General features: G+C 34.1%; 2 pseudogenes; one reads left to right on the top strand and one right to left on the bottom strand.

The window, feature by feature from the left end:
* Positions 1–1,400: 1,400 nt before the first annotated feature.
* LOC141494221 (guanidinoacetate N-methyltransferase A-like) lies at positions 1,401–2,089 on the top strand (annotated as a pseudogene).
* A 2,011-nt stretch (positions 2,090–4,100) lies between these two features.
* Positions 4,101–4,854, bottom strand: LOC141494220 (methylthioribulose-1-phosphate dehydratase pseudogene; annotated as a pseudogene).
* Positions 4,855–22,673: the final 17,819 nt, after the last annotated feature.

Below are 22,673 nucleotides of genomic sequence, written 5' to 3'. Positions count from 1 at the left end.
ATTATTAATATATATATATATATATATATACCATAGATTTATAAATATGTAGATGCAGACATAAAGATTTAATATATGCATGCACATATTTATCCATAAAACATATATACCTAAAGTAATTAGCTGCCATCCTTTCTAATAGACATCCCCTTTTATAAAATACTGAATCAAAATCCTAGAGTGAATATTAACTTTGTTACTGTACATAGAAATTTACCAATGAGTTACCAAAAGAATTACCACTGCTAAAAAAAAATGGAAGAATTTATAAAGTGGGTACCATATATTTGGTATTGTGTTGGTGCTAAGAATTTAAAAAGAAAAAAATGAGTCTCTACCATCTGGAGACTTGTATTCTTTTTGATGAATGGTCATATGAAAGCATAAGTAAATAATATAAATGATTATTAATATAAATTAATTAATAATAATAAATAAGGAAGGACTTCACTTAGAGAGTAAAATTTGAGCTGCACTTTTTGGTTTGCTTAGATTTTTTTATTCAAAAATTTCTTTCTCCCACTTCTGCCTCCCATTTGATAATGAAAGAAAAGCAAAATCTCTCTCACAAATTTCTGCTCTAGCCATATGAAATATATATACACATGTGTACACATAGATATTACATAATGTGTATATGTATATGTGTATGTATACTTATATATTGAGTAACATGGTTCATTATGACTCTTCTGTCATTATGTCTGTCATTATGCTAATCAGAATTTTGTCTTTCAACAATTCTTGCATTTATAATATTACTCTCAGGACATTACTTATTCTCCTTGTTCTACCTATTTCACTCTGAATCAGTTTGCACAAGTTTTAGATTTGTCTAGCTCTGAGAATGATACATTTAGAGCATCATTATAGTTCTACTATTTCTCCGTTAAATTAGATGAGTTACTCCTTTGAATAATTAGATAGAATAATGTTCAGTTCATATATATTAAATGTTGATATTGATTGGTCATCTATGTGATCTTTACTATGAGGGCATTTATGTGGTGCAATGGAGAAAGTTCTGGGTCTGAAGTCAGGAAGATTCAGGAAGACTTCGTGAGTTCAAATCCAGTTTCAGAAACTTATTTGCCGTGTGACCCTGGATAAGTCACTTAACCCTGTTTGCCTTAATTATTCAACGATAAAATAACTTGGAGAAGGAAATGGCAAACCCTAAATTGTATAGCAAAGAGTCAGAAATGGTTTTAAAATGACAACAAATCTTGAATATAATGTAGTTTTCTTCTTATCCCATTTTATAAAGTGTTTTTACTGAAATCTCATCTGAAATCATTATATTCACATTATATTCTATTTTAGTAATAAAAACAAACTATTTATTTGTTTGTTTATTTGTTTATTTATTTATTTATAAAGAGTTCTGGCCAGAGCAGACCATGGATGGCCAGGCTTCCCTGGCACCCATCTTCTAGGCAGGAGAGGACTGCTGGCTCTCCTGGGCCAATGCGCCCTCTGGCTACAACAGGCCCGACATGCACCTGATGCTGGTGATGGAACGCTGGGAGACCCCCTGCATGTACTCACTGGCCACCACTGCCTCCTCCCAAGGGGGAAGGGTCCTGGAGGTCAGCTTTGGAATGTCCATTTTGGGCAGCAAAGTGCAGGAAGCCAACATCCAAGAGCATTGGATCGTTGAGTACAATGATGGCATCTTCCAGCGGCTCCAGAAGTAGGCCCAGCATCAGCCCCATAAGGTTGTCCCCTTGAAAGTCTTGTGGGAAGAGGTGGTGCCCAATCTGCCTGATGGACATTTTAATGGAATTCTATATGACACCTATCCCCTCTCTGAGGAGACCTGGCATATCCATCAATTCAAATTCATCAAGGCTCATGCTTTCCGCCTGCTGAAGCTTAGGGGTGTCCTCTCACATCCTGGGGAGAATTGCTGAAGACCAAGTACATGGATATCAAAAAGATGTTTGAGGAGACCCAGACTGCAGCCCTGGTGGAGGCAGGTTTCAAGAAAGAGAATATCAGCACTACTGTGATGGACCTAGTGCCCCCTGAGGAATGCTGCTACTACTCCTTCCCCAAGATGATCACCCCAATAGTCATCAAATGCTGAAGATGCCAGTTTTCTCTTCCTACTTGGCTGACCCTGGAATGGGGGCACCAGGGACTCTAGCCTGCTAGGTTTTCTCAGTAGATCCCAGACAACATATTAACAGTACTTGGCAGGGGAACTTGACACAAGAAGAGAGGCAGAGAGTAAGCAGGGGATTGAGGGACTCTCTATTAGCCTATCTCCTGACTCAAGGCCCCAAGGGTAGTAAAGAGGATTCTGTTTTAATCCAACAAAAGCATATTAAGCTCTGGGCAGAGCCCAAAGCTAGACATTAAGGTTTAGGATTTTCCTGTCTTTTGATTTGTCTACCATCTTAGTCCTTGAAAGCGACTCAGGGCCTTAATTTGTTTCATTTGTAGAAAAGGTACATGTACCTGCTTGACAGGAAAATTAATAATTAGGCTACCTATATGGAAAGTTCTTCACCAAAAGCCTCTCCAAGGAATTGCTTTAAGGAACTAGGCTTCCCCTTTTATGTAGGACTTATCAAATGCTCAAAATGGTGCTGGAGAAGTCCAGAGAAGCCTAGAGCTTGGCTGCCTAGCTTTGAGGGGTTTATACCCCATTTTAGACAGAGTATTGCTAATACAATAGTGAGTCTAAGGGTCAAATGCTCCTATTATGAGGTTTCTCCTCATTGGAGGGCTTTAAAGAGTCAACATCTACTTGCTGGGAATGGGATTCTTGTTCAGATGATAGCTGAATTAGATTGGGTGGCTTCTGAGGTCTCCATAGCACCCCTTGGGATCAGGGAAAATGTTTTTATCTTTCTTTGTAGCCTCAGGGTGTAGCACAGTGCCTAATACTTAATACTTTCTTGTTTGACCAGTTAACCCCTTTCCTTTGAGATGGGTGGAGCAAAGAGTACCCTCATTTTATGGATGATAGAGAGGCAATGGATCTACTAGAGTAGCCAGAGTTGGAGAAGACCCAGGTTCTTGGCTCACTTCTGGTGCATACTGGTTGTGACTCTGGGCAAGTCACAGAGCCTAGTTCCTCTAAGAATCTTCTTCAGATTAAACTACAGATCTGCATCAGTAGAGGAAATTTCTTCTTGGAGTGTTCCCTTTCATCACTAAAGTCAGAAGTTCAGTCCCTTTTCCTTTATAAGTGAAAAAACTGAGAAGTGATTTGTTCTTAGACACTAAAGTTGGAGTTGGGATCTGAACTCGGGTCTTGAGTCCCAAAAGCTGAGGGACTCTAGGCTGTAGGCAAGTTCCACCATCTCATTTGTTCTCTTTCAGTCTGTTTCCCTATGGAAGTCCATTTGAAAGCCTTAATTTTTACTAATACATTGTGAGGCCTCCTCCATCTTTTATTCAGATTTTGGTGCTCTTCAGACCAGGTGCTCTACTGGGGTGGCAGAGGTCCTGTGGGGAAAGGGAAGGCCTTGTATCTTCTCAGTTATAGCAGAAAACCTACTGCTAAAATAATAAAGCAATTCTGACCTCAAAAAAAAAAAGTTCTGGCAGTGCATGTGTCAATCTCATTATCAGCTTTTTGTCAAGATATGACACTTATTCCTATTGAAACCAGTAGAATGCATGGAACAAATAGAACTTTCTTTAATATAAATAGTATCTACTAAACACAATTATCTACAATATAATGGGGATAAACTACAAATCTTTCCTCTAATATCATGGTTAAACCAAGGATGTCATAATCACCATTACATAGTGTTAGAAATGCTAACAATATGGATGTATTTCAGAAAAACCTGGAAAGACTTACATGAACTGAGCAGATCCAAGAGAACCTTGAATACATTAAGAGTGACATTATGTAAAGATCAACTATTATGAATTTAGCTCCTCTTGGAAATTTAGTGATCAAGGACAATTCTTTTTTTTTTAAGAACAAATTCATACTTTATGAGTAGTATTTGATGACATATTAATAACAAAATATACCTGCTTTGATTTGCAGTAAATTTACAAAACTGGCATAGTCTCTCTTCTTGAATTCATGATATAGATTGCAGATTAATCATTAGAAAATGAAATCCTTATCAGAAAATCCTATTTTCTCTGACTGGACACTGGGTTGGGTCCAGCCCTATCTTCTTCATTGATACTGCAATATCGAACAAATAGTCATAACAGTCACACATGGTTTTAGCTTTCTCCCATGTTTCTCCCCAGAAATATACTCCATGATGCCGGGCTAACACAGCACAAGAATCGGGGTATTCATTCATTGCTCGAGCCATTCGTTCTTTGAGGTCCTTTTCCTCGATAATAGGAACTATCAACATATCATCATATCTGTAACACCCTCCAGAGGGGCATTTCCTGATTCCTTTGATCATCTCCTGATGTGTAATTTTAAACTCCTGTCCTGGAAAGAGAAGGGTGGCCATCACAGCAGCCTTGGAATGAGTATGGATTACTGCTCCTGCTCCTCTCATAGTGCAAGCATTCATAAAGAGAGGTGTACACTGGCTTTTCTTTAGATTCTTGTATGGAGGAGGTCCACTGATGTCCTGTTCGTTTATGTCACAAACAAACATGCCTTCAGGCTGAATTCGTTCTTTTTGCACTCCTGATGGAGTAATGTAGATTTCATTGCCATACTTCAAGCTAATTCCTCTGCCAGTGCTGGTGATCCAGCCCAAATGGTAAAACTGCTTGCAGAGCTCTGGAATCAGATTTCTTAGATGTTCTTTGTCCTGCCAGGCCGCCATGAGAACAGCAGCGGTGTTGCGGTGCTGGGCAGGCGGCCCTGGCTCGGCCCAGGTGGCACCGCCACCTCTGGAAGCCCATCCCCGCGATCAAGGACAATTCTGAAAGACTTGTGATATACCATCCACATCCAGAGAAAAACTATGGAGTCTGAATATAGACCAAAACATGGTATTTTCATTTCTTAGAACTTTTTTTTTTATGGTTTTTCTTTCTGATGATTTTTTCCATTAGTTCTGATTTCTCTTTCACAACATGACTAATATGGAAGTATATTAAATATAATTGTACATATATAATCTATATCAGATTATTCTCTGCCATAGGGAGGGAGGAGGGAAGGGAGGGAGGGAGAAAAATGTGGAACTGAAAATCTTAGAGAAAGATAAATGTTGAAAACTACTTTTGTATGTAATTGGAAAAAACAAAATAATATTCAAATTAAGAAATACTAGCTATAACAATAAAATTTTAAAAAAAGAAACTGGGAGAATAAGCAGGCAAAAGGAAAAAAAGTCTCCTTTGTAGAAAATATGATTATTTACTTAGGGAATCCTAGTGAGTCAAGTGAAAAACAAAGTTAATAACATCAATAAATTTTCAGGATACATATATCATAAATATGCCTATATATTACTAATAAAATCTATCAGAAATAAATAGAAAAATATATGTCAAAATAACCACAGAATGTTTAAAATACTTTTAGTTTAATTACCAAAAGCAGGACAAAGGATCCTTGAAAACTTTAGGATTCTGAGAAGGCTTTTTTTTCTTACTATTAGCACATAAACAATTCATCTCCACAAATCTCTTTTGAGTGAAAATAAATGTATACTTTTCTACATTTCTCTTGATTCCTGCATTTCCACTTCAAAATTCTACTGTATTCTCCTATGCTATACAATCAATTCTAAAGTTCTTCAATGAGACCTTCAGGGTGTTTCTGTATCACTTCTTTTGACCCCCTTGTGAGACTTGCCCTGTGTGAGTTCTCCATAAAATAGTTTTTTTGGCAAGAATATGTCTGGCATTCTAACAACATGTCCAGACCATTGTAGTTGTACTATATGGTAATGTTGAAATGCCAGATGGTTTAGTTTGAGAAAAGACCTCAGTGTCTGGTATCTTCTCCTGCCAGGTGGTCTTCAGAATCCTCCTAAGACAATTTAAATGGAAGTGATTCAGTTTCCTGACATGGTGCTGGTAGATTGTCTAAGTTTCACAGGCTTAAACTTCAGTCTGTGAATCTTTCTAATATCTTTTTCTCTTCCATACTTTCTTTCAGTCTCCCAAATACTGAATTAGTTCTGGCAATGCATGTGTCAATCTCATTATCAATGTATCCCTCCCTGTGATCTTGTCCGTGGTACTCAGAACCTCTATTTGCTGTAATCAACAGTCTCACATATGGATGGTGTGGTGCTGACTGATGAAACACCTGTGTTTTCTTGGTGTTGTTAGACCAAAATTATCACAAATATCAGAGAATTGATACAACCTTTGTGGCATCTCAGCTTCAGAAGCTGCAATGAATGCATAATCATCTGCAAACAGAAGATCATCACCAACACTCCCTCTACTTTGGCTTTGGCTTGTAGCCTTTTCAAGTTGAAGAATTCATCATCAATATGGTAGCTGCCCTTGATGCTATGTTCATTCTCAGTGAAGGCATTTGATAACATGACTGAAAACAGCATGCTAAAATGCATGGAAGCAAGGTCAAAGTCTTGTTTCATTCCACTGGTGATTGGGAAATCTCTAGAGCATTATCCGCTATCCAGATCATGGGCAAGTCTTGCTGTCATAAAACTGACATACAATACTGATGAACTTCTCCAAGAAATCAAAGTTTGACATAATTTTCTATAAACCCTAATGAGTGACAGTATTAAAGATCTTGGTCAGAACTACAAGTGTTGTATACAGAATTCTGTTCTGTTCCTGGCATTTTTCCTGGAGTTGTTAGACAGCAAATACCATATTGACTATTCCTTGACTCTTTCTGAAGCCACACCAGCTCTCAGAGAGGTAAACATCTTCCAGGTGAAGGATCAGTCTATTGAGGAGTCTAGCAAGAACTTACCAGTAATTGCTAAAAGAGAAATACCCCCTATGATTGTCGTTGTCATTGCCTTTACCTTTATAGAGATGGACAATGGAGGCATCCTTGAATTCTTAGGGGATAACCTTTTCATGCCATATAACCTAGAAAATTTCAGTCAGTGTTTATTTTGAGCAATGGACCCCCCCCCCACCTTGCAGATCTCAGTTGGAATAGAATCAGTCCCAGGTGCTCTACAACATGAAAGGAACTTAATGGCATTCTAAACCTCTTTTTCAGTTAGAACTTCAGCTAGAGATGAGCTGACTTCAACTTGAGGTAAATGGTCAATGGCTTCTGCATTGATTGATGATGGTCTATTAACACTAGTGTTCAGTTCATCTCTCTACAATCATATCCTTATCATGAATCAATGTGGATTCAACAGCACTGAGTTGAGTATGTGAGTTGAATATCTCACAGTAGTTGAGATGCATCATAGGTCTTTGACCCATAAATAGGCTTCAGGGAATCATAAAAGCCTTTTGGTTGTTTTAATTCACATAAAACTGAATTTCATCTATCTTCTTACTAAGCCAAGAATCCTGAATCTTTTTAAGTTTCACTTGTCGTCTTTCTTTTGCAACAAAATTCCATTTGGAAGGCATTAAATGTTGCCTTCTTAGAAATGGTTGAATTATCCTGCTGGCAAACACTGTGAGTTCTCATTTTTCATTTAAAAGCTTCTGTATTTCCCCATCATGTATACCAGATCTCTGAAAACTGCCCATTTCCTTTCTGCTCCACTCTTGTCAGCTGTGTGTGGACTCCACTTTCCCTCCAAATTAGCAATAAATTGTTACCACTCAAACAAGCACTTTAATATCTTGGCATCAATTCCTTTGGTACACTGTTTCAGTTGATTGTGAATATTTATCTTGGAGAGGTTGAATCTCTGATCAGTCTAGCACTCTGAGTCATACATTGCCTTCTTCATTCTCACATGCTGTCTGTCTCTTTTCCTGACAATCACATAGTCTTTTATATGTCAATGTTTGCTGCAAGAGTATATCCAGAAGGTTTTGAAAACAGTGCATATGATGAGATGGTCATGAGATACACAAGTTTCAGTCGTAAGTGACCATTGCAGTTGCTGTTTCTAATTCCATTCTTCCCAAGGAATCCCTGCCATGTCTGGTAATCTGAGTCTATTCTAGCATTAAAGTAACCCAGAATTATAAACTTGTCTACTTTTGGAACATTGATAATAAATGTCTCCAGGTCTTCATAAAATTTTTCTTTTACTTTATCAGGGCTTGTCATGGTGGTAGCATAAGCACTGATGATGGTGGCATGGTGTTTTCCTTCAAGTGGCAATTGCATTGACATGAGCCTATCATTCACAATTTTGAGTAGACATTCAAATTGGTGATTAGATTAGTTTTGATTGCAAAACCTATCCCAGTTTCATAGTGCTCCCCTTCACTGCACCACTCCAGATAAAATGTGTATCCAGTCCTGAATTCAGTAAGCTGGCATTCATTTGCCAGTCTTGTTTCATGCAGCATTGCCATTTGGATATGATACTTGCTGAGTTCTCTTGCAACAAAGCTATTCATCTTTCAGATCTACTGGATTTTGTATTGTCTATGAGTGTGCACTGATGGTGAGTGTGTGTGTGTGTGTTTCTACCACAGGATAAGACCCCTACCTGTCATAGTTATCAGGCTTAGGTTGGGAGTATCTTTCTAGCCCCTTCCTTATATCAGGAGGTTAGTACTGGCTGCTCAGATATTCAGAGAGTACAGAATCCCAATGTAGCTCCCAGTGGGGAGATGACCCTATGGCCTGGACTGCCTGTGTGCAGGGTTATGACTATAGGAAGCTGTAGTCCAGCTCCTAGTATGTCTATATCTGCTGCTTTGTCACTTGACTATTGCCATAAGATTTTGAGATAGGAATAGTAAATGGCATGGGCAATGTCTTTTGATTTGCGCATAAATTGGGTTTAAATGAAGCAGAAGTCATTGGCCTCACTTCCTCTTCTTGGCTCAGAAAGAGATAGATGAAATTCAGTTTTATGTGGATTATAACAATCCAAATGGCTTTTATGATGCCTGGAAGGTTATTTATGGGTCAAAGACCTATGAAGCATCTCAACGACTATGAGATATTCAACTCACATACTCAACTCAGTGCTGATGAATCCACATTGATTCATGATAGGGATACCATCACACGAAGTCATTGGCTTCACTCCCTCTTCCAATGTCATTATGATCCAATGGCAAGATAGAGTCAAGACAAATGTTCATGACTCTAGATGCTGTGGATGACTTTGGTATCTTCAATGTCTAATGACGCTCCAAATATTTCACAGTACCTGCTTCAGCTGCCTGTAGGCATTGGAACAAATTCTTCTCATCTTGCCCATTCCACCAGTGGAAGACTTCACATGCTTGGGGGAGACAATCCCCAACTTACCAATGAGCTTGAAACCTCATCAATTACCCTCAACTTGGTTTAACTTGTCTGTGAAAACGGTTTGCTGGGGTGGGACACTGTGCAAATTATAGCTTTTTGGAGTCACAGGTGAGAGTTAGTGGCTCAGGTGGGTGTCAAAGGGGGAAAGCAGCCCTAAAAAAGGCTCAGTGGCCCTCGCACCAGAGGTACTAGTCTTCCTTGAACACATGCTATACCTTCAGAATTCTCTAGGTCCTAACACACTATCATCTTACCACAATCTCTTATGACTTCTTCTAGGTTTTTAACTATTTCTAACCTTTGTTATTATTATTTTGGTGATTTGACTATAGAAAGGACCTGCTTTATGAATGACTGCTACAATAATAATCTTTTCCTGATCAATAAAATATAATCAATTTCATTTTGTGATGTTACTTAATTATTGCAATGCCTAGCATCACAATTGATTCTTTTCTTAAAGACATGAAACTGTGTAGTCTATAAGATTTTGGCTATTTTCTTTATTTTCTTTCTTTTTCTGATGCATTCATTTAACTTAGCATCATACCTTGCACAGACTGAATTGAATCAATAGGTGAAAAAAAGTTTGGTATAGATCTACAAGAATGATCTTTTTCCCCTCAAATGGTTAAAAATTATTATCTAAAACCCAAAGCTACTATTATTTGCAAAAATGCCCACTACAAATTGCTCTTCAATATAATTATAGAAATGTTAACTGTAGCTATTACAAGAAAAAGAAATAAAGAGAATAAACATTGGTAAATAAAAGACTAAAATATCTTTACTGACAGAAGATATGAAGGTTTACTTAGGAAAACCCAAAAGAATCAACAACAATGAAAATATCTAATCAAGATAATAATCTTAATGAATAAACCACAAAAATTAACAGAATTTCTAAATATTACTAACAAAATCAAGGGGAAATTATGGGAAGATGAATGTAATTTAAAATAACAGTAAAATATATGAACTATTTTTGATTTAACTTACTAACAGACATATAGCATTTATATAAAGATAATAGCAGAACTGTTTTATAGAAATGAAGATTAAAACAATTGCACAGATAGTCAATATAACAGACTTACATGAACTAATATAGCACATATAACATGTAGTAGAAGAACTCAACTTGAATTTAAGGTGGACTCAATTTTCAGTCTTGTTCTGATATTTACTATATATGTGATTAATAAATCACTAACTTTTCTGAGTTACAGTTTCCTCATTAAGGCAAAAAAAGATGATATAATAATGCCAATAGTATTGTCTCACAGAAGGATATAAAGATAAAACATATTGAAATTCTTTCCATACTTTGAAACTCTATCTAAATGTCATCAATTATTAGTAATAATTATTAATGAGAGAATGTACTATAGTGGTTAGAAAGCTAACTTCCATGTCAGGAAAACCTGGTTTCACATCCTGCCTTTTATATATTCTATAAAATCTGCCAAAAATCACTTAATCTCTCAATACTTCAGAAAACTCTGAAATTATAAATTGCAGAAAAGATACCAATATGTACTAGTAGAGGTTGTTTTATTATTGTGAATTCCTTATGTTAATGAAATCTATAGTTATACATAAATAGATATTTGTCTGTAGCTGTGTTTTCATTGATGCAGAAGGTTTTATTCTGTTAGGTGATGGTCTGGAACCACTTTCTACAAAACTACTTTCCAATTTTCCTAATAGGTTTTGTTGAATAATATGTTCAATCCTTGGTAGTTTGTGTTCTTGAGTTTGTTCTATGTATTTAGTTCTGAATCTTGCTTATCTAATATATTATACAAATGTATCCCTACACTAGTGTAAATTTAAATTTTAATGTGCTATCACTTTTAAAATCATAAAATATTTAAATACAATTTATATGCGAACTAAATGCATACAGTAGTCAATGGTATGTAATTGGTATCACAATATCAATTTGCAGAATGAATGTGATAACTTTGAAAATGGCAATCAGACCCTTTAAAGAACTAGACAAAAAAGAAAATGAAAATCATATGGAAAAAATAAGATTTTAAGGGAAACCAATAGTAAGAAATAGGAAATGGTATTAATAAACATCAAATGATACTACAGAACAGTAAAGATTTAAGAAAATCTTATACAGATAAAAAGAAAATATTATTAGATAAGTAGAACAGATTAGATAAGTAAAATTTAGGACCAACTGCATATAGTGGTGTTATTGTTCAAAATCCCAAAACACAAATGACTGGGGAAGAAACCCATTATTTGACAAAATCTACTGGGAAAACTGGAGAGTAGATTTATAGAAAGTGGAATTAAATCAACATTTAACACCATGAATTATAATATATTCCAAAGTGGATCAATGCTCTAAATATAACATATCATCATCAAAACTTAGGTGATGGAAAGTTACAGCTTATATAGGAGAAAATTATAGGCAAAAGATGTGCATTTAAAAGAAATAAGAAAAACAATTAACTAAACATAGCAAGCTTTAGTATAACTTCAATGCACCTAGAATAAGCAAAAAATAAATAAATATATGTACTATTAACAAATATTTTACACCAAATATTCCTGATACAAGTCTTAACAGCTAAAATTCATAGAGAAATGACAAAAATTTATATGAATGATATAACCATTCTCCTGCAGCTATAAGATCATGGGTCAGGTTCAGGCAATTCCCAATGAAAGAAACACAAACTATCCACAAAAATTTTATATGACCTTCAGAATTATTTATTAGAGATATGTAAATGAAAACATATTCTACACATCAAAATGACAAAGATGGTAAAAGATGACAAAATTAGGGTTGGGAATGTGGGGGAGAAAGAATGATATTTTTAAGCATGTATTAGGTTCCTTTGGAAAGCATCATGGAATAGTAAAATAAAAGTATTCATAATTCATAAATATTCATATTTTGGGCTCAGTAATCCAATTTTAAGTTTTCAATCTTAAAGTTGTTAGAGAAAGAAAGAAAGGTCTGATATATACAAAAAATATTCATAACAATCTTATTTGTAATGATAAAAACTAGAAATAAACCAAGTATTGGTAAATCACTAAACAAATCATTGTGCGCCAGTATAATGCACTGTTGAAGGTAGTATGAATGTGAAAAAGAAAAAACTATGAAAGTCATATGAAGTTTTGCAGAGAGGATAAAAGTAGAACCAATTGAAATATATAGACGTGAATTTTAATTATATTAAAAAATCAAATAACAAAATACAGTGAACAATGATATTTCCTTATTGTTTAATTTATATATTTGTTTTATTTAGTGATAAATAACAGAACAGAATTACATAGACAATCATTCACAACCAGTTCTATTGTGTGCTTAGCTTAACTTTTTAGGTACTTGAAGTTTTTGTTGCTTTTTGTTTTTTTTTTTTCTATAATTGATTTTCCTTGGGAATGTTTTTCTAGATAGTCATCCATCCACAAAATATAATATATACTATTTTATTTTATCTATCTCTTTGTCTCTCTATCTCTCTATGTAGCTATCTATCTATGTCTATGTTTTGGGGCAACTAGGTAGTGAAGTGAATAGAGTGGTGACCCTAAAATCAGGAAGACATGAGTTCAAATCCAGCCTTAGATATTTGCTGTATAATCATACAAAAGCCTCTTAACCTCTGTTTGACTCAGTGTCCTTATCTGTAATAGGGACTAATAATAATAGTACTTACTTTCCAGGGAAATTTTGAGGATCTAATAAGATAAAACTGCATGGAGGTTAGCCCAGTGTCTAGCAATAAGTAATATAAATGTTATATAAATATACATATTAGTTCATATGTATATCTATATACATACATATAAATATATATTATATTAAATATTTATAGATTAATATATAAAACATGATATATACAGATCATCAAACAAAATAAAATATTGAATAAATAGTAAAAACAAATTTGATCATAAAAATTAAGTAAAACATTCTAAAAAGCATTCACACTATATATATACATATGCGTGTGTGTGTGGAAGAATATTTAAAGAGGGAGAGCAGCATTTGAACTAAGTTTTTAATGATAACAACTTTTCAATAGACAAAGAGAAAGAAGGCATTACAAATATTTGGAACAATCAAGTAGGTGGACTAAGAGATAGGGCATTAAACCTGGAGTCAAGAAAAATCACAGTTCAAGTTCTGCCTGAGACATTTTTTAACCATGTAATATTGATCAAATCACTCAGCAGCTGTTTGCCTCAATTTCCTCACCTGTAAAACGGGAATAAATAATGGCACTTACTTCCCAGGGTGGTAGTGAGGATAAAAAGAAATAATATTTGTAAGGCATTTTGAAAATCTTAAAGTACTACATAATAAAGTACTACATTATTATTATGATTATTAGAGAATCAATGAAGGTAAAAATGCAGGAAATCACTGGTTTTGTCTAGCAAGCTGAATGAGACTTAAAGAAAAATATTCTAGAGTGAGCAGGGATGATAGGCTGTTCCATGTTGAAGAGGTCCTAAGTTCTTAGAGAAGCTCCAGGATGAAGTATCAATCCATCTTCATTTTTTAAAAAAGATAAATCTGCCTTTTTTATTGTTAATGGTATTCAGATTTTTAATCAACTAGAATAAGCAGAACTTCCATTCTACAAAGAAAGTGAATCATTTAGTATGCTAGTCTTGAAAAGGTGGGAAAGGTTCTTCAAATTACATAAATCTATTTCCAGAAGGTTTCTCACCAGAACTCTTCAAAATATCATGTTCAGATAGTGCAGACAAATGTTAAGGTGAAGTTCATTTCCACTGAACCAATATCCCCAGCCTTCTGAGATTTCCCTGTCTCTACACAATATCCTTATTGTTCTTTCTGTTAATGTCTATTACAGAGAAAAAATATATTGGCTGTTGACATTTGGGAGGCATTCTTCTTTCCCCAAGAGCAGCCATGTTTTTTTGTTTTAAGATAGAAATTCCATATAAAACACATTTTAATTGAAAATAGCCTGATTCAATAAAAAATCCTGAAAATAATATTTTTAAATTGAAAATAACATGAAACATAAAAATAAGACTCTATTAGTCTTTATGATTTGCATTCTTATAAACTTTTCAAGTATTTAATATCTAAAAGAAAAAAATTCCTTTCATGTTCACTGAATCAATTGCAGCTGAATCAAGGCTAATAAAATTTCTCTCAGATTGATGGATGCTAAAAGAAACAAAAAGAATTTTTGCAATTAATGGTTCCTCCTAGCATCAATGAAACTAATGTAGGTGAATCAAAATTAAATTACTTTATATTAATGCTAAATTAAACAATATCTTCAAATTTGATAATTCTTATCTGATAAGATATGCTATCTAACTTGTCATAGTAACCAGCTATGCAGTGAGACTTCTCTTTTAATAAAAGCATTGTAGAATTGTTAAGCTGGGAGGGATCTTTTTTTTTATCATTTGTTCAAATTCTTTCACTTTAAAGATGAGGAAATTAAGTTCCCAACAGATCAAATGATTTCCCAAATAACACACAATTCTTTGTCAGAATGACAAGACCCCTGTTATGTTTCTTGAAAGCTCTTTTGAATCTCTTTCTTCAATATCACAGTGTCAAGTTACATATAAAAGACAAGAAAGAAGAAAGTCATTTTTCCCAAAAAACATCAAAACAAATTAAAAAGCAAATTTGGGAGTTTCTAATTATTGTTTGCAATCATAGGCAGGTACAGAAAATTGGTCAAATATGCAATATCAATAATTTTCCCCATTTTTCATGTGTTTCTGAAAAATATGATACATCATATACATCTTTTATTAAATTCCTTTAATGGTATAAGGTAATGGAAGTTGAGGGAAAATAGTGCATCTAGATTGCTTTTATACCACAGTCTCTCACTTTCTCTGATGCGACCTCTTTTTTCTGGAAATATGCTTTTAATGCTTCTGGGTAGTGACCTGATGCATAAGTTGCATATCTATCTGACATCAGACATGGGCATACCTCTTCTTTGGCTCCCCAGCTGCTAACATAGGACTGTACACATTGTAAACATTCAATAAATATTAAATATTGATAAACAACAATTCCAGAGTTCTCCAATTGTGTTCTACAAAGCAGGTCTAGATAGAAATCCTTTAAAAATTTTGACCCAATAAAATTAACTTTCTCTCCACTGACATTTCATATCACTAAAATAAAGTTTTGGAAGTGTGCTTTCAGTATTTGGATCTCTGAATAATATAGTATTACTGAAAACAGAAATGATCTTAAAATCCAAAATATCATAGCCCTTCAATCATGATATGTGAGTACATGTTGTCTTTAACTTCAGTTATTTTTAAATTAATATATTTGGTATACTATAAGGTATTAAGTATTAAGACAGCAGAAAATTCAATTACCCAGAGCTGGGTAACTCTCTGACAAGAGCAGACCAGATTATTATTTCTTGACATACCTTAATGACAATATAACTCCAAAAGTTGAAAGATTCATTAAGGAAAATTTCTATTTTGAATGATTTTCTCCAAAAGCAAAAAGTTCTTGATTTCTGGGGTGAATTTGATGGGAACCCTTGAGGGGTGGGGGAAAGAGATCACAGTACCTTGGAATTTGAGATAGGCAAGGAGGGGAAAAAAGGCAGATTCAGTCATAGATGTAATTAGATTTAAAGGGAGCACATTTGAAAGGGAAGATATTTTGGAATCAAATTCAAAGGGGGAGTTATTTCAGAAGAACTAAAAGTTCTAAAACTTATAATTGCCAAAACATAGAAGAACATTTTTGATGAAGAAATCAAGAGTAAAGGTGATTAGAGGAGTTTCTTTTTAAAGAAATCAATAGGGATGCCAAATTCAGTAACATAGATTTAAAAAATAAAAACATAGGAGACTCTCCTCAAGGTGGTTTATGGCAAAGAAGCAAAAAAGTTTAGCACTTTCACAGCTACTCCAGTAAGGAAACATTATAGGAAATACCATGTACAAACTCACAAATGTTTATGAGCATAAAGAAAAAGTCAGAAAACTAAGGAAAAGATTCAGTCAGAGAAACACCATTCTTCATGCCATTGAAGTGCAACTCACTGAAACTTTCCAGACTTGAATGAATCAGGGGAAAGGGGATCCCTGGAATCCACCCAGACAGACCACTCCTATAGATTGCTCCATGCATAATATAAGGATGTAGACCCATCTCATCCAGTTAGACATCATTTTCCCTCCTGCATTATTATATCCAGTCTTTCCTGATGTTGTTGGTGAGGAACACAATATCCATTACCCAAATATTAGATAATACACTTAATACCAAAAAAAGGTCTCACCATTTCTTCCAGAAGTGCACAAAATTCAAATTTAGAAACTAATGCTAAAGAAATGAATGAAAGGGAGGAAAAAACTAATGGTAAAGAAATATGGATCCAGTGATGTTCAAGAAACAACCTCAGAAAAAAATAGCTATATATCATTAATAAGTAAATAGTATTATATTGGAGTAGCTAGAATCAAGAAATATTAAAATGATTGTATAAAAGAAAGCAGAACCCTAGGAAATGAGAGAACTAAAGAAATGTATTGGAAAGAAGTTTTACAAAAACTGTAAATCCTTATCCACATTAGACTCCCTTGAGAATTCTATTGGACCAGATAGTGAGGCACTCAGCATGTAATTATTAAACACTACAAGCCAGGTACTATGCAAAGCATTGATAGAGATAAATTACTCTTTGACATAATAAAAAATATTAAAACAAGATCAACAGGCTGAACTTTGAATTTTTCTCTTTCACGTGTATCTTTTAAATTATATACTGTTCAATTCTGCTTTCTAATGTGTTACCCTTCAATTTTATGGGTAAGTCTTAGAAAAGCTTTAGAACAAGTCTTAGAAAATATAAGATACCAATTAAAAATTTAGAAACTAATTTGGAAAAAAAGTCAAGGAAAAGTAATCTAATAATCATTGAAATACCTGAAAATCTTAACCATAAAAAGTCTGATATCATTTTTCAGGATATGCATGTAGCCTTCAAAGACTTCTTAGAACAATGAGACAAGGTAAAACTAGACAGAACCCACTGGCTATGTCTTGAAACAAACACCAAAATGAAAACTCTGAGGAATGTCATAATTGAAATTTACAACTTCTTTGTCAAAGACCAAATATTGAAAGAAAAAAAAAACCCTCAGGTATCCAGAAGTCTGAGTTAGGATCACATAAAAACTGACAGCTACCACAATTAAATAGAGGAGAATTTGTATTCCAACATTTCAGAAGTCCACAGATAAAGCTGTAAAATCTAGAATAATTTAATTGCAAATCATAGAAGTTGAGAGAAATATGGAAAGAAAAATACCTTTGAGCATAGGCAGGGACTAAACAATGACAAAATGCTTTTACTCAAATAGTGGGAAAGAAACAAGTATAGCATCACAATCTTAGGGTTTTCAATGATCATAGAGGAAATAAATAAGGCAAATGACATGGGAGCAATTTTGATGATCTTTAGAGGGGGAAAAGGGGGGAAGGGTAAAGGAATACAACAGGGAAAAAAGAAAAACATAATCAGGTTGTCCAAGAAGACTATACAAATCTGGAAGAAAGGGTGGAAGGGGACAGTTAAATGTGTTTTCATCTGAATCATAAAATGGAGGGCTGGATGGACTCATATATGTGTTATGCAGTAATATTTCATACATCAGGGAATCAGGAGGGAAATGAAAGATGAGAGAGAGAGATTAAGTGGGAAATGATTTTTAGAGCAGAATTTGTCAAAGTAAATTCTATCTTTGGAGAGCAGTAGTTCAAGGGTGAAATGAAAGAAACTATAGTTAGCTCTTGAGAAATGGGAAGAGAAGTTGAACAGAAGCAGATTATATCAAATCTAATTAACCAATGTTGAGCACAATACTCTCTCTACAGGGATGAAGGGAGAGCAAAGAAAAAAAGTATTACTAGTATAGGATAGAGGAGAATACACAATAATGAGAAGAGTGAATGTGAATAGGATGAACTTACCCATAAAATGTTGAAGGGTAACACATTAGAAAGCAGAATTGAACAGTATATAATTTAAAAGAAACACACTTGAAAAAGAAAAATTCAAAGTTAAAGTAGGGATTAAAGAAACTTGTTATATTTCAAATGAACTCAAACAGGCCAAGGTACAAGCAATCATGATCCCAGACAAAGTAATAGTAAAACTAAATTTGGATAAAAGAGTTAAACAGGAATATTGTATTATCTTTAAAGACATTCTAGGCAAGAAATGAATATCAAAATTTAATATACATGCTCCAAGTGGCAAAGAATGTAGCTACATCAAAGAATGTTGATTTGCTGGAAAAATCAAATAAATAACAATATAATATAATAGTTGAAGATCTCAAGTTTCTTTCTCAAGCCTAGGCAAAAGACTGACACTTCCAGCTGAATACTCATTAGTCCACTTAACAATCAAAATGTTTTAAAAGGGAGTATTTTACTTCTTTATCAGTTTATTCTAACTATTCCCCAGATATCATTTTTTGAGAATACTATCCTTGTATCATCTATTATTCATTGTCTTCCTTTATATATGATAAATTTTCAACTTTTTGTTTCTACCTTAAGAATATCTCTCTTGTCCATTTCATTCTGTTCACTCATATGATCATTACATTCATTTAGGTTTCTATCACATCTTCTCTGAACTATTGCAATAACCTTCTAATTGGTCTCCCTGCATCTAGTCTCTCTCTACTCCAATGAATGTTTCATTCATCTGCCAAAATAATTTTCCTATATCTCAAGTCTTCCTAAGCCAATTGCTATGTTCAGAATTCCTCAATGAATACTTATTAACTATACGATAAAATGTAAACTCTCCTGTTTGGCATTTAAAGGCTTTCCAATTCATGCTTCCATAATACATTTCCAACCTTATCTTACATTACTTCCATCACATTTTGTGTTTCAGCCAAATTGGTCTGTTATTCTTTGCACTTGGCATTCCTCCTTCACCTTCGTGGTTTTTCTCATGATAGATTTCCCCCCTCCCCTTAACTCTACCTTTTTTATATTTAACTATCTTCTGGACTCAGTTAAGAATCTATCTCCTTTGAAAAGCCTCTCTGATTCCACTAGTTAGTGGTCTCTCCATCATCCAATTATCTTCTGTTCACTTATGTGTTTAGTTGCTGGCAATAAGACTCCAATCTATTTTTTCAGGTTTATTTCACATTTCTTCCATTCATACACTACACAATCACATTCAAACTGACTTACTTGCTATTTCCTGAACTTAGCACTCCATTATACACTTCTGTCTCTTTGTACAGACTGTCCTTCATTCTTGCATTGCATTCCTTTCTAGCTTACTTCAAGACTCATGAATCTATTTCTTGTAGGAAAGCTTTTCTTATTCTCCTTTATCTTAGAGCTCTTTCTGTCTTCTTATAATCATATACGTACAAATACATACAAATATATATGTATATAGACAGTTATCATGTTATAGCCCTCAAGTAGAATGGAAGTTCATTAAGGGCAGGATTTGTTTCTGATTTTGTGTTCATATCCCCAGCACATGGCACAGTGTTTAATAAATCAGTCTTTTTTAGATTGAACTGAATACTATATCTTCTAGTAGGATGGAAATTCCTTGAGAATCAGGATAATTTTTTGAAATTATATTTCCTATTCTTGAATACCTACCACAGTGCCTAATATTCAATAGACAAATAATATATATGCTTACTGAAATGAATTGAAAAGAAAGAAGCAGAAATGGTTGGATAACAGAGGGATTACCCAATTGCCCTTGGCAAATTAATAAACAAAGAAACAAGCTCTAAAGGAACTTGGAAAAACTGAGATAGTTGATTTCTGAGTCATAGAAATAGAGAAGAATAAAAGTCTTTATTTTCAAAAAGGAGAAAGAATGTGTATATAGTCTATTAAACAATATGTCACTAAGCTTTAATTCTTGGCAAAATTCTATTAAGGAGCTTGCTAATATACATCTAGAAAAGGATCACAAGAACTAACAGTTTCATCAAGAATAATGCTTGTTGCCCTAAATTAACTGAAACAGGTGCTGGACCTTCTATAGTAGAAGGAAGTCATGGATGAAAATCAAATTGGAATGATTTCTTTCCTTCTGTGATAGAAAAAACAATTTTTTTTCCAAAACATTTTAAAATAGCATTTTTTGCTATACTTGTGAACAACATTGGGGTTAAAATTGATCAACTAATTGGGTTAAAAATGACTAGATTAAAAATGAAGTATTTAATAGTATGATCTTAAGTTTTTAGGAGATCTTTTGTGGAAGACCCCAAGGATCAATATTTGTCTTATTCTGCTTGGCATTTTTATTAAGGTTTTGGTAAAAGGAATATATGGCATTCCAATCAAATATCAAAATTACATCAATCTAGAAAGGATAGCTCATAGAGGTTTGAATGGTGATTTTAATCTCTTAAAAGTGAATTTAATTTAATATAGATCCATGAGTTTAAAAAAATCATCCACACAAGTACATGATTGAAAGGGTATATTTAGAGACCAACTTTTCTTCTGAAAAGAAAAGATTTTTTTTTTATTTTACAGTATCACATGGCTGCCAAAAATGCTAATGTAATCAGGCTGCATCAAAGAGTCATGGTATCCAGAATTTCTGAATTATTAGTCCTGGTATATTCTGCTCTGATCTGGTCACATCTGAAGTATTGGGTTTAGCTTTGGGAAGAACATTTTAGAATGGATGCCAACAAGCTAGAGAATCTTTTGCAAGAAATAGGAAACTAGAATGGCAAAGAATTTAAAGATTATTTGGATTGGAGCTGTGATTTTGTTGATGTATAAAACTTTCAGAGAGGAAATTCTCTTTAGCAAGGCAGATCAGAAACTTCAAACTGAAATATTGGGGAGTCACTTGGATAACTGAGATGAAAAGTGAATTGTTAATAGCCATATAGCCAGTAAATGTCAGAGGCAGAATTCAGGTTTTCCTAGCTCAGAGACCAGCCCTTTGTTTGCTACACCCTGCTGTATGATGAAAATTTTAAGGAAAAATGATAAATTCTATATTTCCTTTTACCAGTAGTAAAATAATATTAATGGCTAGCATTTTTGAAATACTTAAAATCTCACAAAGACTTTACAAATAGTGTCTCATTTAATTATCACAAAAATCCTGAGAGGTGATGCCATTATTACCTCATTTTGCAGGTGAAAGTTCGCTGAGGAAAACTGAGGTTAAATGCCAGTAAGTGTGTAGGCAGGATTTGAATTTGAGTTTTGCTGACTCCCTTGGTTAATCCACTGTGCCACCTGACTGTTCACTACACCACCTAGTTGCCTCAACACTAAAAATGTAAAGTTGAAATATTATCTTTAGTACTGCATTCTTTTAGGCAGTTGTGTTTAACTGTGTGGAGGATTTTATTTTGTAGGTGGTTTCTTTGCACCAAGTAACAAAAAAACAGGGGGTCATGATACTGTGGAGTGGAGTTGAGGTTCAAATCCCACTTCTAGCATGTGATAACTATACAGTCATAGGAAAGGGGATGAGAAAGGAAAGAAGTGGCAAACATTGTGCTAAGGGCTTTGCATATAATTGCTTAATTTCTCTGTGTCTCAGTTTCTTCTCCTATCTAAGTAGGTAAGAATGTCTGTTCTATAAAACCCCTAGAGTAATTTCAAAGGAATGAATTTCTTAAAACAATGACCTGCACAAATATGAATCATGTGAATTACTATTTCTTAATTTTAGAGACCTTCAGCTACCTTGTTATTGAGTCTCTAGTGTTTCACACATTTCTTTGACTAAATTTATGATTTCACAAATGTGACAGGTGCGATGGAAAAGGGAACTAGATTTTGAGTCAGAGGACTTAGATTCAAAACCTGACTCTGTCATTACCTGTGTCCCACATTACCTGTCATTTAACCTATGTAAACCTCATTTTACTACTCTGTAACAAAGGATGGAATTGGATTGGATGGCCTTGAAGATGTTTTCCATTCTTTGATCTTTGAGTCCATGAGCTACCATTGAAGTAACACTCTCCTTCTACCAATACAGACTAGAACCTATTCTGCAATTCAGATGGTTGTCATGCTCCACCACTAAAATTCTGATTGTTTAATCAATATGGCCAGGACCACGCAGTCAGTATATGTTAGAGGTAAGATTTGAAACCAGGCTGTACTGGCTCCAACTTACCATGATACACTAATACTCAGATATGAACTTTTCAGGAAGTAAATACTTATAAAAATTATTCATTTTTAGTCTGAACACACAAAGACACACATAGAAAGAGCATATATGTGTATATGTATTATATAATAGTACCAACAGTGAGCATTACACAGATCTCATTACACAGATCTCTACTA

Source organism: Macrotis lagotis, chromosome 7, assembly GCF_037893015.1.
Source record: "Macrotis lagotis isolate mMagLag1 chromosome 7, bilby.v1.9.chrom.fasta, whole genome shotgun sequence".
In the NCBI taxonomy this organism is placed as follows: Eukaryota; Metazoa; Chordata; class Mammalia; order Peramelemorphia; family Peramelidae; genus Macrotis; species Macrotis lagotis.
This window is presented reverse-complemented; position numbering and strand designations above follow the sequence as displayed.